The sequence below is a fragment of the Pinus tabuliformis genome, chromosome 6 (assembly GCF_031772625.1).
Source record: "Pinus tabuliformis cultivar Carrire ecotype Pingquan chromosome 6, CPIR1, whole genome shotgun sequence".
In the NCBI taxonomy this organism is placed as follows: Eukaryota; Viridiplantae; Streptophyta; class Pinopsida; order Pinales; family Pinaceae; genus Pinus; species Pinus tabuliformis.
In genome coordinates, this window is record NC_142292.1 from 320,850,134 (window position 1) to 320,858,097 (window position 7,964).

Here is a 7,964-nt window from a genome sequence, read left to right on the forward strand (position 1 = left end):
ATTTTCCGGTTATCATTTTGAACTGGAGAGATATGGGAATTGATTAATGATATTTTTAGCATGTGGGAGAACATTGGGGTTAAAAACCTAAAGGTCAAAAGGTCTAAATCATTGATATGTAGCAACAGTAAATCAGGTCCTGAAATGAGGCAGCTTCCAGAAGATATTACTATGACACCTTGGGGAGAATTATAAGGAGTGAAGGATGAAAAACTTATCAAAGCAATATTATCTCGTATGAGGTCAAGGGAATTATCATTGGATGAAATGTATGAGGAATTTCAAAGGTAAATTTGTTGAATTATTTTTACTTATTTCTAGATTATATTTTTCTTTTAAATATAACATATTGTTCTTAGTAGTATTTATTATACATGTCATTATATTGACTTTTTTTACTTGATCTATTCGATCACAAATTTTACATGAAAATACAAGAACATATGGTTAAATTATTGAATGAAGATAGTTGGGATGATGTTGTACGCAACTATCCAGATTCAAATTCTACATCAACACTAAAAGATTTTTATCTTGCATTTAAAAAGGTATGTTGATTTATACATTCATTCTTATTCATTTGTATACTATTTTTATTTTATAACTTATACATATATTTTTTATTTTATTAAATATGAGGATGGATGCAAATGGAGCACCAGAAAGTTTCAAAACCTTTATTGAAAAAATTAAGATCGAAAGACTGAAGAAGCAGCGTCATAGGAATGTTGAACTTGATCCAACTCTTACTCATTTCATTTGGAATGGGCTTGACACTATTCAATATCAAGTAATACAAGGCGAATGTGAATACATTGCTAAAATCATACCTAAAAGGAATTATTCCCTAGTTATTGTAGATATTCCCCATGGTTTCAATATCCCAAACATTGACTACAATAGTGACCCTTATACTTATCAAGCTCGTAGTAAAGTGGTTGCGAGATTTGTAGAAGTCACATCATCACCATTATGGAGATTTCTGACATTTCATTCAGACACAAATTTGGTAATGTTATTATCAAGCTTCAAAGGGAAAACAAACTCAAGGATGCAACTTACATGGTAAGATGTTGAAAATGTATGTTTGATTAATGTTTAAAAATTCATTTATGTACAAGTTAATTGAACTTTTACTATTTCATGATACAGAAAAAAGTAAAATCTTCTTAACTGTGAAGATCAACCATTTCTAAATGATCATGAGTTCATCCATATTGATAGTTGTGAAAAAGTTGATAGTTATATGTCTATTCTTTTTAATTGGGTAGATGGAAAGAGTCATAGCCAGGTACTGGTTTATGATGTTGTTGTGAAAAAACTAACATATGAAGACAAAGAAGCAAAAGGAGAGATAGTCAACATTCATAAAAAACCACAGTCATTGATTAACTATCTTATAGGAATATATTCAAATGAAGGAGATTGGATTCTGGAATTATTTCTGGCTCAAGTAAGTTTTATTATATAGAATTGAATTTCAATAACTTCTTTCTTAATTTATATGTCATTATACTAATTTACTTCATTATTTCTTTTGTTCTTGATAATTAGGTACAACATTAGCATGTTGCCTAGAAAAATGAACAAATTGCATTGCCATTGAAAAAGATCCAGTACATTGCAAATTTATTCAGCAAAGAATTAATGCTCTTCAATTTCTTCCATATGCAATGCAAGAAATTGGGCTGAAGAAAGTGGATTTTAGTGAACCACGTGTGGAAAAAAAGGCAATGGAACCTCAACCACCATTACATGGAATGATTAAAAAGGCATACATTGGGAGATTCGTAGACATCAAAGATCCATTAGAAGAGGAAAATGAGAAAAATGAAGCAGAAAATATTGTGGAAGAAGGAAATGATGAAACTCTAGAGGATGAAGAGTTTGGATTACATGATATTGTTGATTAAATTTAAGTTATGCTTGGAAATCAAGCTCATTTTTTGTAACTATTAATTAGTTATACTTGTAATGTTTTGACTTTGGCATTTTATGAGCAGAATAAGCATTCAATTAATGTTGTTATGTGTTCAATATTTGTATTATGTGATTTTCTTTTTAATTTTTATATGAATCATTACTTTTTGAAAAAAACTGTGCTATTATTATTTTTTGAAATGAAATTCATAAAAAAAAAAAGAACTATTATATAACCATTTTTTTTCCTATAAAAATTGTGATTTTGACATGTCATTTCTAGCAAAAAATTATCAAAATGTGTAATTTTTTAGTTATATTAATGTTCAAAATGGTTATTTTTATGTCAATTGTTAACAATTATTGTTTTTTAGAGACAATTATTTGATGTTCATTGAAAAGCTAATTAACGATAAATAAATATGTAGAATATTGAAACCTTAAAATATCGACCTTCTTCTTTAACTATGCAAAGAAATAAAAACTTCACTACAAAAAAAAAAAAAAAAAATAGAATTGAAGAAAAAGACCACTTCAGAAATTTTTAAATTTAGGAAATATTTATTCACATTCAATACATTAGAAAATTTAAAGTAAAAAAATAGGTATTTTCAAAAAAGGCCAAAATCAACACTTTTTAAAATGAACATGAAAGTCACTAACATTCTAAAAACTAATGTACATAGAAAAAATTAAAGTGTCAAAAACTATGCCAAAAAAAAATATGTGTATTCTGCATCACCACTTTTCAAAATCGGGTCACGTTTTTGCTAGCTCAACGAAACGGGTAATCGTATCAGTTCCCTTTTCAAAGATTACATTGTTAACTGAAGCAAGCACCTAGATCTTGGTATTCATAGATCAATTATTATTTAAGATAAGCATGATTCTAAAGATGTGATGTATACTCCAATGTATATGTATAAACCACTACAAGTGGAGGATTTTTATTTTTTGGACAAGAACAAAAGATAGATTTATATTAAAAAATGACGTGGAAAAGCTGAACAATAAGGGAGTAAAAAACATGGAACAACTGTTAAACTATCTCTTTCTAAGGAATACCCATAATTTAAAAAACATTGCTAAGTAGTTGGACTACACTTGTTGTTCGATGTACAAAAATAAATATTATAGAAATATAGACCTTAACAAACTATAAAAACAAACATACTTCTTTGAAATGAATTCAAAACACTTGTAAATTTTGATCATTACTGAGGGCTCATGTTTTATTCCATTCGAGAGAAGGGGGTTGAACTTTCCATCTCCTTTCTTAGTATGATGGCACTATTCCTGGACTAAAGGTTCCTTGTGCAAGGAGTGTGTTTTCTTTGGTAACTATTCCATAGACCAATCCTAAGGCTAATTAGTAGAGAATACTATAATGAGTCTGAAGATGATTAATTGTTTTCCTCTGCTTAGCCATAGTTTCCATCATTTTCGCACTTTGAGAGGCCACTTGAGATTTGAAGGAGGAGAGCTCTATACTTATGACTATAATTACCTTTTCACTATAACTTAGAGTACCACTGACCTCACACACAGTGGAAATGGAAACCTTTTACTACCATTTTAACTTGAAAGACAATAGCGTATATAGAAGGGCTAGCGGAACTCCAATACCTGTATTAGCTTGACATGTTAAGGATATTTTCCCACCAAGGTTAATGTATTATTGGAAAAATTTCTGAAACAGTGTAAGAACTATTACGTATTATTTATCTTATTCATAGGGTCTCATTCTTAGGAACAATTATCAGTGTGACCATATTTGGTCTTTACAAGAGTATAAGGTCTTTATAAGAAAATATGTAGTGAATGTAATGGTTAATGTTTTTCAAAATCATGTAGTGAATGTGTCACAAACCCAATAGATCTTTCTTGGACTCATCGTTTGCATTACTTGCTACACTAGTTCAACAAGAAGGAGTCACCCCCCATGTGGGAAATTTTTCATCTATAAACTAGGTATAACCTATGCCTAAGGAGGCTAAAGTAATGAAGGAAATGGCCTTCACCATATATAGATTTAACGAGCGAATTTACCCATGCTAGAATTCCTATGATAGTAAGGACAATATAGCTCTCCCATACAATTATATCATGTTTACCCCACATACTATACACTTCAAATTTCACCCCCAAGTGACACTAGAGACCAATACAAAAAGAATTCTCTTAAGCTCTCTCACTGTATAAGGAAAAAAATAGGCAAATTGCACAGCCAACCATGGTGATCTGTGTAGCATCCTCTACAGGATTTGAATGTATCCCTTATTGGTAGTTCTAGATATACTTAAAGAGAATCATTTGTTCAACGGCCACTTTCATAACAGTAGGTGACTAATATGTGTAGAGACTATGGATACAAGAGATGTAGTAGCATCTCATGTAAAATTATTATTATAATAGTTATTATTCAAGAGATTATATATATAGTTCATTGAGATTGTTTGTTACAGGTAGTTGCTTTAGAATTTTCAAGACAATAAGATTCACTTGTTGTCTCACAATCTGTATGCAAGGAAAAATTGTAAGCATAGAATTCCATTCGTCAAGAGCCCATTGTAAGTAGGTGGGGTTCATGTTGCCTAGTATTCTAAAAGAAACACATATTATTGTAGTTACTAGGTCACCATAGATCTTCTTAACATGACCCACATCTTGTGGTGTTTGGTTCTATGAGAATAAGGTAGTTGTTCTCCTCCCATCCTTTGAAAGTCTATCATTAATGTAGTTTCCACCCCGATCTTCAGACCAAACCAGGGATCCTAAAGGTTCACAATTCCTCCTCCCTGTACCACTCTTTAGGCATTTACTTGGATTCCATAGGCAGGCTCCCCCACCCAATCATTGTTTAGGGATTCTAGAGATAACATTTCTCCACCCTCACTGGCTCAAGAGTTTCAAGAATCCTCTCCAGCCTTCAGGGACTCTAGAGACCTAGAAAACCCTAAAAACCATAACTACAGGCATGGAATATGACCCAGGTGTTCCTCCATTAACAAGCTGGGAAGAAATTAGGAGATTATCATCACAAGGTGTTTGGTCAATTTAATGTTCTTAAATTACAAGCATAAATTATCGACTGGAGTTGGTAAACTTATGAAGTGTAGATGCACTATATATGCTAGAAGCCTATTCTTTCATTTAGCAAGATGATGGTTAATAATGTTTGTTTTGAGATATCTAGATTTTCATTAGAGTTAGATTTCTACAAATTAATATTTGAAAGTTAATTTACTGTTACAATAAATGAGAGCTAAGATATTGTTAGATTAATCTATCAAAAAGTATCTAATTGAGTATCATTCTAAAATGTCTTATATTATTAATCCTAAAATTATGAATCTATATAAACACTTTTCTTCTATGAAAACAAAGTATTGGAATTCAAACAAAAGTTTCTCTACAACATATATATATACAAATTCTAATCTTAAGGAGTATGAATGAAATCTCTAATTACAAACTACGAAGTGATACAAATTATAATTCTAAAAAGCATGAAAAGACTATCTGTAATGAAACAAAAAACGTTCAAGGATTAAACTATTAAATTACTGCAAGCATAATGAAATATGAAATGGTAAATGACATAATTTGAGATAAGAAATAATGAAAACAACGAAGTAACTAAAATAGAATGTAGTGATAACAGAAAACAATTGAATGAAAACAATCATAAAGCAACAAAATGAAAATAAACTAAAAACATTAACCGTTTGCAGGGGCCTTCCAATTCCAATAGGTATGATTCACACTCACATACTTATCGAATTAGAAATGTAACTTCAAATTAATACAAGAACAAAAGTCTGGTTCACAATTCTTTAGCAATTAACTATTACTTCCTCCCTGTTATCATTTATAGAGGATACATACTTATATAAAATGTGTGCTCAATAGTTCGATACTTCTACACCTGCATGTATGTTGTTCAATCCCAATTCAAATATGAAACTAGAAAGAAAAGTGTTATTTCGTTGATTTTATATTTGGGAAAAAAATCGAGAAAATGTGATGCACCTAGACTTTTGCTCCTACGTGTTGACCTGTTCCTTTGACCATGTCACTGTGTGATTCCTTTGTTGAATTGGCTCGAGTGAATAGGAGGATATCCATGAGGGGATTCATCCTCAATTACCCATGTGCTTAATTTCTTCCTTCGCACAGCAAAACCCCCAAACCATGGAGGTAGTTGCAGATTTATAAAATAGCTATAGAATCATGTTAATTCTGTAGCTAATGAAATACTTAACATAACAATAAGGAACATTAATGCATATGAAAAATAAGACATGTAGAAGTTGTTACCTTATCAAAATCTATGATTTACTGCCTTTATTGAGTTGATAGTGATGATGAAAAAGAGGAAAATGTTAGAAAAAATATGTCAAAACAAAATAGTTATGGAACTCTACATTCCCCCACACTGAAGATTTTGTATGTCCTCATCCAAATAGCAAAATCGATATCTTCAGCTACTGTATTGGCCTGGACACTTTTGCCAGTACATCTAACTTCATCTTTTTCACCTTCGTTCCAGTAATTTCCATCCTTGGTCTCCTCATGAGGATCTTGTATTTCAAGTTTATAACAAGTTTTTGTAAAGCCTTGTTTATCTTCTTCAGTTTCATGTTCTTATTAAACCAAAGACTTAGATGTAAGAGGAGGTTTTCACTCTTAGCTACTTGAATTTCGTTATGTTCTTTTAAGGTTTGATTTTCATTTTTAATGTACATGTTTAATGTCTCCAGTTCAAAGATTTCCTGTTTCAATATATTGACTATTGGAGGCTCTCGTGGCTCATTAAACTGGACTTCTTCTTCCTCTTGAATTTGGATTGATGTTCTTGCTACGTCCCTTCTATCCAAGGACTCAATATAATCATATATCTCTTGCTACACCAAATCAATCTCTGGCGTTCTTCGTCTTAGACTCTAAGGAGGCAAGGTGACAGTTGGTGATGAAACCATCGATGTTGAAACCTTTCGTGACGAAACCCTTGGAGATGGAACCCCTGAAGGAGTTCCTGAATCTTCTTCTTTTGTTTCTAATTTTTCTTCTATTTCTATACTAACATGCTCTATGCTCTTTGAGGGTATCCCTTTTGTTGAGTTGTGCTGGGTACTCCTTATTAAACCTATGAAAGGGGTCTTTTGAGTTTTCTTCCTTTATGTTTTAGAATTGTTTGCTTGTGGTCAAATCTCTATTTCTTTTCTAGTTTTCTTTCTTCTAGCATTACTTTTGTTTATTTTCTCTAAAACTTTTGCAAGAGGGATGTCATCTTATGACATTTTATGTGGCTATTGTGGTTCTTGTTCCTATGTTTTTATCAACTGTTCTTTTCCTTCCCGTCTTAGGTCTGTTTCTATTTGGCTTCACACGAGTTTCTTCCTGAAAGTGATTTCTTACTAAAAAGCTCTCCCAATTATCACCTATGTTTTGGAGATGAAATTCAACAAGTATTTGAACTAGACCATGGTGATACATTGTACTATCTATAAATTGAATTCTCCTCAAAACATTTCCTGGCATATTCCTACGACTATTCAAAAGGAAATACGGAATAATTATCTCATTCTCTTCAATAAAATTCATTAGGAGCGAATATGATACAAAAACATACATCCAAACTTTCCTTCGTAGGTAACAAATTTTTGGATTATTAGAAGTAGTTTCCTCCACTTACTTTTCAATGTCATGCTTGGTATTCCCTTCCTTAAAATGGTGGTGTCCATGCTTGGTTTCTTTAGGAAAACCTTCTAGTCCTTTGTTTCAATACCTCTGTTCTTGAACCATTTCTCTCCAATCCATGGTAGTCGAGTCGGTTTGGCTATAAATGACTTCATCACTGTGACTTTGATGTCCCCTATCTCCACTTTGACTCCATCAAAGGACCTAGTGAAGGATTTAGTTACTTCTCTATGGAAGCCATCGAATTTCTCTACAAATTCTTGTTATGGACATTTTTGGGCACTGCAACCCCAATCAAACATGTCCATAAACCAAGGGATCCTAAGTCCCTAAAAGTGTTT